At 38.8% G+C, this 10,243-nt stretch overlaps 1 pseudogene; it reads left to right on the forward strand.

The window, feature by feature from the left end:
* Positions 1-2,796: 2,796 nt before the first annotated feature.
* On the forward strand, positions 2,797-3,277 carry LOC132492118 (large ribosomal subunit protein uL24-like; annotated as a pseudogene).
* Positions 3,278-10,243: the final 6,966 nt, after the last annotated feature.

Here is a 10,243-nt window from a genome sequence, read left to right on the forward strand (position 1 = left end):
ATGTACATTATAGGTTGGTGTAGGGCTTTGTGACATGTGTCAGTTACCAGCCCAAGGTAAAAAGTTTTACCATCTGTAGCTGCACTGTCTGGAACATGCAGTCACTTTGGTCATTATAGCAAGAGAAGAGCACCTGGAAAAATGCACATGCTATTTTCACTGTTTCAGCCACCAAGGGACACAGTTCTGTTCACCTTTTTGTTGCTTTATTGACCAGGCCTGGCTGTAAGGCCCTAACCAGTAGCAAGGGAGCCAGGAAATATAGAGGTTCAAATGCAATGTTTGGTGAGCATACTGTCTGTCTCAGTGTATTTTCGACAGGATTTTGAGAGGTATTTTTAGAATGAGGTAGGTCATAAATAATATAAGTATTGTCATTTTTTTAGGTCAAAATGGTTAAATATCAGCAGCTTTATATAGTTCAGCCTAATAAATAAATAAATGCATAGTGTCATAAGCACTTTACTTAGTTGGCACTGTACATTCCCTTAAAAAGAGACTGCCTATTTGCAGGAGCGAGCCTGCAAACAAATAACTGCAATTAAATTGGAAAAGATCTGTGAAGGAGATACATGTAAAGCATGAGGGCATTAGAGAAGGGTGACTAGTTATGTAAACACTTGTTAAGGGAGGTGTCAGGGGTTAATTGTTGGTGATCAGCATGAGAAGTAATTTCTAGACAGAAGGAATGACAAGCAGAGAGGCAGAGAAATGAAAAAAAAAAAAAAGTCTAGTTTAGAAAAGCCCAGTAACATAGGAAAAGTAAGAGAAAGGCTTGCTTGGAATGAGGTCATAAATGTAGATAGGATGAGGCTGAGATGACTTTGTATGTCATGCTAAGGAATTTTTACTTTTTGCTGACAGCAGTTTGAAGTTACTGAAGGCCTGGTGCGATAGAATCAAAACTGTCTTCAGGGGATAAGGAAGGAATTACACTGTACGAAATGCTGGATGTTTTAAAGTGAAGAGTTTCTTGGGTACTTTTGTGTTCCTTTCCAATGCGGACACATCATTTAAACTTTATGAACTAAAATCTCCCAACCTTATGGTAATCAAATGTCACAAAAATCGAGGCAAGAAAGGAGATTGATGAGTATGGTGTAGACCAGGTCTCTGGCTAATATCGAGGAGGAAAATGGCTGGTGAAAATATCAGCAGTGGTTCTAGATTATCACCTGAACCTGGTCCACTGACATCTTCCAAGGGTCAGAGGTTTAGAGGTTTCAGAGTCTAGATTTGTGTTCTATGTGAGAATTTTCTTTAATAAACTTGAATGTGACCACTGAGTCTTAATGTTTGAATAGGCCCTTGAAAAACCAATTTATTCTCAAGACAGATCATTCGATTAAAGAAAAGTGAAAGCGTTTTGCTGTTGTTTGGCATTACAAAGAACAATACTTGAAAAATGGGAAGAAAAAGCAAAAAACAGAATCTGGCTAGTAATCCCAAACACTACCTCTTCAATTTTTAACTAAAATATCTATAATGATACATGACTCCCCGTAATGGAAAAAAATGTTATTTAAAACTATAAGGAGGGGGGCTTCCCTGGTGGGGCAGTGGTTGAGAGTCCGCCTGCCGATGCAGGGGACACGGGTTCGTGCCCCGGTCCGGGAGGATCCCACACACCGCGGGGCGGCTGGGCCCGTGAGCCATGGCCGCTGAGCCTGCGCGTCCGGAGCCTGTGCTCTGCAACGGGAGAGGCCTGCGTACCGCAAAAAAAACAAACTATAAGGAGGATACAGAGTATCAGTCACACAGGATGAAAAAGTTCTAGAGCTCTGCTGTACAACATTGTGCTAATGCTTATGTATAACATTAATGCTGTACACTTAAAAATTTGTTAAGAGGGGATATCTCATGTTATGTGTTTTTTACCATAATTTTTAAAAAGATGCTCAAAATCATTCATCATCAGAAAAAATATAAATCAAAACCACAATAAGATGTCACTTCACAACCAGTAGAATAGCTATATAAAAAAAGAAGAATACAGTATTTGTGAGAATGTAGAGAAATTGGTATCCTGGTACATTGCTGGTGGGAATATAAAATGGTGGAAAACAATTCTCTAAACCTAAACGTAGAATTACCACCTGACTCAACAATTGCATTTGTAGGTATATATGTCAAAGAATTTAAAACAGGACTCAGGTATTTGTATGTCAATGCTTACTGCAACATTGTTCACAGTAGCCAAAGGATGAAAACGACCCAAGTGTCCATCAGCAGATGGATAAACAAAATGCAGGATATATATACAATGGAATATTATTCAGCTGTAAAAAGGAATGAAGTTCTTGTACCTATTGCTACATGGATAAAACTTAAAAACATTGTTCAAAGTGAAATAAGCCAGACATAACAGGGCAAATATTGTATGATTCCACTTATATGAAATGTCTACAATAGGCAAATTAATTGACACAGAAAGTAGAATAGAGATTACTAAAGATGGGAAGAGGGAGGAATGGGGAGTTATTGCCTAATCATCAGAGTTTTTGCTTGGGGTGATGAAAAAATTTTGGAAATAGTGATGATTGGTTGCATAACATTGTGAATGCAAGTAATGCCACTGATTTGTACACTTAAAAATGGATAAAATGGAAAATTTTATGTTATATACTTCACTACAATAAAAAGTTTTAATTAAAAAAATAAAATAAAATAAATAAAACTGTAATGAACAATAACCACTCTCACATTTTAATCTCTGTGTATTTGGGAGACAATTCACATCAGCAAGAACATAAATCTCGCCCTTTTGTGGCCATCGCTGAAGCGCTAGTGGCCGAAATGAAGTTCAATCCCTTTGTGACTTCTGACTGAAGCAAGAACCGGAAAAGGCATTTCAATGCACCTTCCCACATTCGCAGGAAGATTATGTCTTCCCCTCTTTCTAAAGAGCTGAGACAGAAGTACAATGTCCGATCCATGCCATCCGGAAGGATGATGAAGTTCAGGTTGTACAAGGGCACTACAAAGGGCAGCAAATTGGCAAAGTAGTCCAAGTTTACAGGAAGAAATATGTCATCTACACTGAACGAGTGCAGCGGGAGAAGGCTAATGGCACAATTGTCCATGTGGGCATTCACCCCAGCAAGGTGGTTATCACCAAACTAAAGCTGGACAAAGACCGCAAAAAGATCCTCGAACATAAAGTCAAATCTCACCAAGTAGGAAAGGAAAAGGGCAAATATAAGGAAGAAACAATTGAGAAGATGCAGGAATGAAGTAGTCTTGCATACAACTTTCATTAAAAACTGTTAAAATGAAAAAAAAAGAAAAAAAAAGAAATCTCTATACTCACCTCTTCTATGAAAAAGTTGAGTAGGAAAAGTGAGAATGAAAGTGATATGTCAAAGCCAGTTCAGAATAATGACGCTAATGAATCTTCATGAAGGTACTTGAGATGCAGAATCAGGAAGTGAGGGGGGCTGTCCTAAGTGGGAAAGTCTGAGGATCAGCAGCAGCCTTAATCCTTCATTAAAGTCTGCTACACATTCAAAAGCCCTTGTGATGGATGATTTACAGTCTTTCAGGAAAGTTTCATCAGCCTTGTGAAGATGTGGGAATTCTTCTCAGTACCTGTGGTGTGACTTAGATGTCAACTAAGATAACCTAATATTTGAGATTGAAATTAAAATGTCTAAAAATCAAATTTGCCTGTCATAGTGTCACTTAATTATTGTCTAATCTCTCCGGAGATTCTAAGTGGTATGGGGGATCTGGGTTTCTCCCCTCCAGCAGAACCATTCACATTATGGTCTACAAAGATGTCCCCTGTAACATGAATAGATAACGCTTTCCCATCAAGCATTCTCAACACAGATGGTATCACTCCCAAGAGGGTGAAGATTTGTTCTTTTTGATGGGGGGCAGGTAAGGGAAGGAACAAAAAATCTTACTCTTTTAGGTATGAAGCACAGATATATGTACAGTGCATAAAAGACACACAGCATCTTTGTGGTATTAAAATTTCATGAGAAAGCAATAAGGAAAAAGACTCCTGGAGGCTCCTGACTGTTTTACATGTACATAGAATATGACGTGTATGGTGTCTCTTGATGTGCAATATGGTGGCCCAGGGTGAAAAGGGGAGAGATTTATGACTTTCCTGAGTCATGTTAGGCTCTGAGCATCTGCTTCCCTTGAATTGAATAACTTTATAAATCATCCCTCTATGGCATGCACTGTGTTCCCCTTTCTTCCAGTGTCACCCTAAATTTGAACGCCATTCCTTTTCTAATCCCTTTAAAAGAGGTAGGAAAAAACCCATCATTCTCCTATCTGCTCCTTGGTTCATAAACTTAAAGTCTATGGCAATTTCAAAACTGGATAAAAATAAAAAGATGTTGTATTCTTCGTGTAGCCCTTCCTATTCTCCTTATCAGAAGTGAGTTCTCTCGTCTCTTTACACCCTAGCAATTATTTCTGCACCTCAAAAATTATATTCTTTAGATCAATTATTGCACATCTTTTCTTACTCTTCCTGTTACAGCCCAAACTTCCTAGTGTCAGAAACCATATCTTATTCATCATCATAGCCTCTTCCATGCCTTGTCTGATGCCTTAGCTAACATAGCAATCAACTCCATATAAATCTGGGTGTGGGGAGAGGTGGGTGGAGTTGGGAGCAAAAGAAGCTTTTAATAATGTCAAATTTGAGATGAATAATGACTCATAAAAAGGTTATATTAAAAGGTAGCCATTCTGCTCCAAAGTACACGCCAGATATTAGGAATTATCCCGCTTACGATAATCACAGTAGTTTCCCTGGGGCTTTGTATTCTCTCAAAATCTTCAAATGCATGTTTACAACCACTAACCAGCAAGCAAAGGATTTCCCTAAAACTAGAACATCAGAAAAGGAATGAAGAGAATGACTGACTTAAAGAAAGTGAACCCAGTGTAGCGACCTGTAAACACCACAGAGATTCAGCAAAAACTTAAGAGAACTTTAGAGCAGTAGCTGGGAGTAATGCCAATGCCAAATTGTGATCACATCTCAGACTGAGAGTCTCATCAAAAAGTGGGAATTGAGGGACTTCCCTGGCGGTTCAGGGTTTAAGACTCTGCACTCCCAATGCAGGGGGCATGGGTTTGATCCCTGGCTGGGGAACTAAGACCCCGCAAGCCGCATGGTGTGGCCAAAAAAAAAGGGGGGGGGATTGATAAAAACAAGACAACGGGCCCCAAATGGAGTCACTTATGCTAAGCCCCACCTCACCAAACTGAGACTTAATTACAGTTTCGGCTCTCCCAGAAATGCAATCTTAAACCAGTCAATCAGGAATCGCGTAATCAGCTCTAGTTAAGTAACCTGCCTGATAGACCCCATCCCTTAAAGGAAAGTGACATTGCTGCCAATCTACTTTTTGCTAGTAGAACATCCTTGTTCATGCTCCCTTCCACCTATACTCTCCTTGGAGCTCCTTTCCGTCTGTTAGGCTGGATACTGCCTGATTCATGAATCACTGAATAAAGCCAGTAAGATCTTTAAAATTTTTAAAAATAAAAGTAAAATGTAGCCATTCTGTTAGGGAAGGAATAGTGTATATTTGTGATCAAACTGATTCAATGCAACTTTAGCTATAAATTATAAGAGAGAAGATAAAATGTAAAGATAAGAAAGGTAAAGAAACATATGTGCATAATTCTTCAAACAGTAAGTAACAAAGGGATATACAGGGAGACTTTGGGTGGCAGACACTGAGCAGAACTCCACATGGTGCTGTGGGCAGTTTCAAGGGAACACAGTCCAGCTCTGTGCTGTATAGGAAATTAGCTTTATTTATTTATTTATTTATTTATTTATTTTTTTTTTTTTTTTGCGGTATGCGGGCCTCTCACTGTTGTGGCCTCCCCCGTTGCGGAGCATAGGCTCCGGACGCGCAGGCTCAGCGGCTATGGCTCACGGGCCCAGCCGCTCCGCGGCATATGGGATCCTCCCAGACCGGGGCACGAACCCGTATCCCCTGCATCGGCAGGCGGACTCTCAACCACTTGCGCCACCAGGGAGGCCCGAAATTAGCTTTATTGATGGCTCTTTTTATCAATTTAATCTACCTCTAATATCTACCCCATTTTAGTCCTGTGTCTCTCTATATTGCTTCCCCCCAAAGTCTGCAATCTTCAGAACCCAATTCTTATTCTCTCCTTAGTTTAATTAATTTAAATACATTCACGGAGTGTCTAATATGTTTCAGGCTATTTGTAAGACATGAGGAGTACACAGGAGTGCAAGACACATCCCCAGCCTTCAGGAGGACTTCACAGAGGAGATGGCTTTGAAAAATAAGTTGAAAAATAAGTTTGAAAAATAAGATCAGGAAAAGAAATGGAACAAAGGTATTTCAGGCCCAGGGAATAGCACATGGAAGAGTATAGAGTCGGGGCATGAACTGTGTGCTCAGGCACTAGATTAACACCGTTTGCCTAAATCATGCCGGAGGTATGAGGAGGAAAGATGTTTGTGGAAACTCAATGAGGACTTATGCTCTGTTGGCTGCCTGAGAAAAACCTGCCTTTCAGAGTTCTTCACTTCTAGTGAATCTCTGCTTCCTCTGCCTTTCAACTCTAATCCTGAATGTTCCTTCAGTAGTTTCCTAATCCTAATTAAGTGGCATTTGGTATCTCAGGGGAGAAAAGTCATCCCTCTTTTACAGACCAATAATTACTATGGTTAATTAGCTTATATTTATAAAGACAATGTATGCCTAATTATATCAAATATAGCTCCTACTTAATTAATTATTGAAGCAAACATTTTGGGGCATATACTCTGCATCTAGAATAGTTTAGTTATTAAGCCTGTGGACTCAGGAATTGAACAATTTATTTACCATCTCTACTCACTTTTTTTAACATTTACAATGAGAATAACTGTATTTATCTCACAAGATAGTTTTGAAAATTAAGATAATTCTTTTTACACATTTGTATTGACTGCTTTCCATTTTCTGTCTCCCCACTTTGCTCTGACTGACCCATTCTCTATTCTTTTCTACCCTCTTCTGTGCCCTAAGGCTGATCCTTACACATTGCATCACCCAGACTCCCTGGCTGGCTAGTTTCTGGTTGCTTCTGGTCAATGCGACACACTGAAAGGAGACAGGAGAAAAGGAGAAGCAGTTGGTCTTTCTCCTTTGTTTTCTCTCTGCTTAAGGGTCCTGGTTCTGGCAAATTACGGCAATAGATCTGACCCTCCTCCTTCCGTCCCACGGCCCCTCCTCCAGGGTGCCAGCTCTTACTGGGCCATTGCAACACTATTCTTCCTTGTGTCCTTCAGGCCTAAGTATCATAATGAATGGCTTTTGCCTATTTCTACTCCTGGGTGCTTCAGCATCCATGGTTAGTTCTCTTAACTTTGCCCAGTCCTCTGTAAATAGTCCCTTTATTAAAGACGCTTGAGTTGAAACCATCTGAGTGGAATTTCGTTTCTGGAAAGGACCTTGATTGATGTGGTATGTTACCAATTGTGTGTGCATCTTGCACTTAGTTTATGCTCACTAAATAAATATGAGCTATTTATATCTTCATTCATTTTTTTGTTAGTTTTGTTTGGTAAGTGTCTTTTCTGTGCTAAGTTCAATAAACATTACTTAAATGTATTGTTACCTCATTCGGTCTCAAACATCCACATTCCTCGGTGGTTTGTGGATCTGAGACAGACATCCATCAATCTGAGACTTAAACCATGAAGGCAATGAACATTTCTATGGAGACATTTCTCCTCTACGTTTCTGAACATTTTAAGAAATAGAGTTTGGAAGGATCAAAACATCAGCTCTATTTTTGGTAAATAATCAGCTACTAGGCTTACTGCAGGGAGGGGCCAGGAGAGGAGAAGGTAATGAATATATGAACATAACCTTTATGTTCCTTACAGAAGTCAGTGACCCTGGTGACCTCCTCCCATTCAGTTAAGGCCTTCCTTCTGCGGGGAGCATGAGTGAGGCGGGGAGGCCAGAATAGTTTCTCCTAATACTTTCAAGAGAATAATAGTCTTTATTTCATGGTCAGATGCAGGGATCATGGAGTGAGGAAGAAGATTGTTCTTCCTATAATCAGGAATTGAGGGAAAATACTTTTAATATTCAAATTGTCTCAATAAGAAAATGCCTGTTGGAAATCTATGTTCATGGAACTCAACACTAATGAGTTGGTGGCCATCCAGACTGAGCTGGAAACTGCCCATTGGAACCGATGGAGACTTAAAATTTTATATATGGTTTTATACCACCATCTTTCCTGTACACCATAGGATGCTCTCCTACACTACTCCTGCTCTTCCTGTGACTCTGAGGCATTGTTGCTGAGCTATTTCATGCCCAAGGGTACAGAGACTATACTCTTCTCAGAATATCAAGGAAAGTAGGTTCTTGGGAGACCATGTTCTACTCTGTAGCCAGGCTAGGAAAAGAAGCACATCTGTTGGTGATGACAATGTTAAAGGTGACAGTGATGCAGGAAAAGACTCTAATTCCTGAGGCAAAGAAGTTGAAGGCAGAACTTGGAAAAAGAAGTGGCCTCAAGCTCAAAACTGCAAAGTCTTCAAGGCTGTCTGATGCTTAACCTTGAGAGCCTGAAGCTGTCTTGCACTTGTGCCTCCTCTGGGCAAGAAAGTGCAAGTTTCCAAATGCTGGCAGTGGGTTGGAATCCTTGAGGTTCCCTCTGACCTATATTTTGTGATAATTCTTTCAGGAATCAATCATGAATTGCATTTCTGCAATTCTGTTTGAATTGGCAGTTATATAAAGGATATATGCATTCTTCCCACATTGATCCAACAGACTATAAAAATAGACAAAGCTCTTTTTTTTTGTTTGCTTATTTTTTGGAAGTTGAGTAAATGTGACAGAGCTGATCAAGTGTACGAATGAATGGACACAACTCTTCTTGGTTGTAAAATCTTCTGATGTCTTGTCTCTGTTTTCATTACCAATTGAAGCACTGCTGAATAAAATGTAAAACTCTCAAATATATTTATTCATTATTGGTATAAAAAATCAATATTTCAGGCCTGAAATCTCATGACAATAGCACATAACTTATCTTCTTGAATGAGCAAAAATGTGTAATTATTTTACCCCTAGTGTTTCCAATATTGAAAATTTATTCTTACCTAACAATTTTAGTTTAGGGGCTTGAAATTACTTAATCTCTACATATAGCATCCCATTTGCACCATATATTGATTCTGGTAACTTTTCACACCTATTGATTATCCAATTTCCCAAATTAAATTGAACATATTAAATAAAGGTATCAGCAAACAAAAATATAATAATTTTTAAATTATACAAAAAACATGAATGTACTCACAGAAGTAAAAATTCACTCTAGCAAAATTAAAGGAAAAAAAAAACTAAAGTCTCTCATCATCCAGTTCCCACCCTTCTACAGTATTATTTCCTTCTTCGGCTATTGTTAATAGTTTCCTCTGTAGGTGCTCTGAATTACACACACATACACACACATATATACATATAGGTGTATATATACTCACATATAAATACACATTTTTATTAAAAATATTACTGCATTGAATGCACTGTTATGTAACCTGCTTTTTTCATTTAACAATACTATGTGGAATATCTCTCATTCTTTTAAACAATAGAATGGTATTTTATAGAAAACCTATTCCTCTATTGATGGGTATTTAGGGTGTATTTAATTTTTGTTTTTATTCACTCAATCATTCAACAAATTTGTATTGATTTGCTCTTATGTGCCAAATTTCTTCTAGGAGCTCTGGCCAATAGTGAACAAAACTAAATATAGTTCCAGCCCTTCAAGAGCTTAGATTCAAGTCAGGGGAAACAGAAAAAGAGTCAACAACTAATGACATAATTACAAATTGTGTTAAATGTCATGAAATTAACAAAGAGGGAACAGAGAGAATAATGGGTGGGCCCATGTTAAATAAGGTATTCAGGAGAGACTTCTGTGAAGAAGTAATATTTGAGATCCAAAGGACAAGGAAGAATACATTTGAAAAGTGGAGAAACGAGCCTTTCAAGCAAGGCGATAGCATGTGCAAATGCCCTGTGGCAGGACCTTGATGTGTTTAAAAAAAGAAAGAATGTCAGTGGTCTAGGGGATGCTAGAGAGGCAGAGAGTGCTACAAGCTGCTCCAAAGGGACCAGATAGTGAGGACCAGATGGTGCAGCACCTTATATGCCACAGTAAGATGTTTAGATTTTATTCTACACAAAATACGAAGACATTAGGCAGT

Source organism: Mesoplodon densirostris, chromosome 6 (assembly GCF_025265405.1).
Source record: "Mesoplodon densirostris isolate mMesDen1 chromosome 6, mMesDen1 primary haplotype, whole genome shotgun sequence".
NCBI lineage: Eukaryota > Metazoa > Chordata > Mammalia > Artiodactyla > Ziphiidae > Mesoplodon > Mesoplodon densirostris.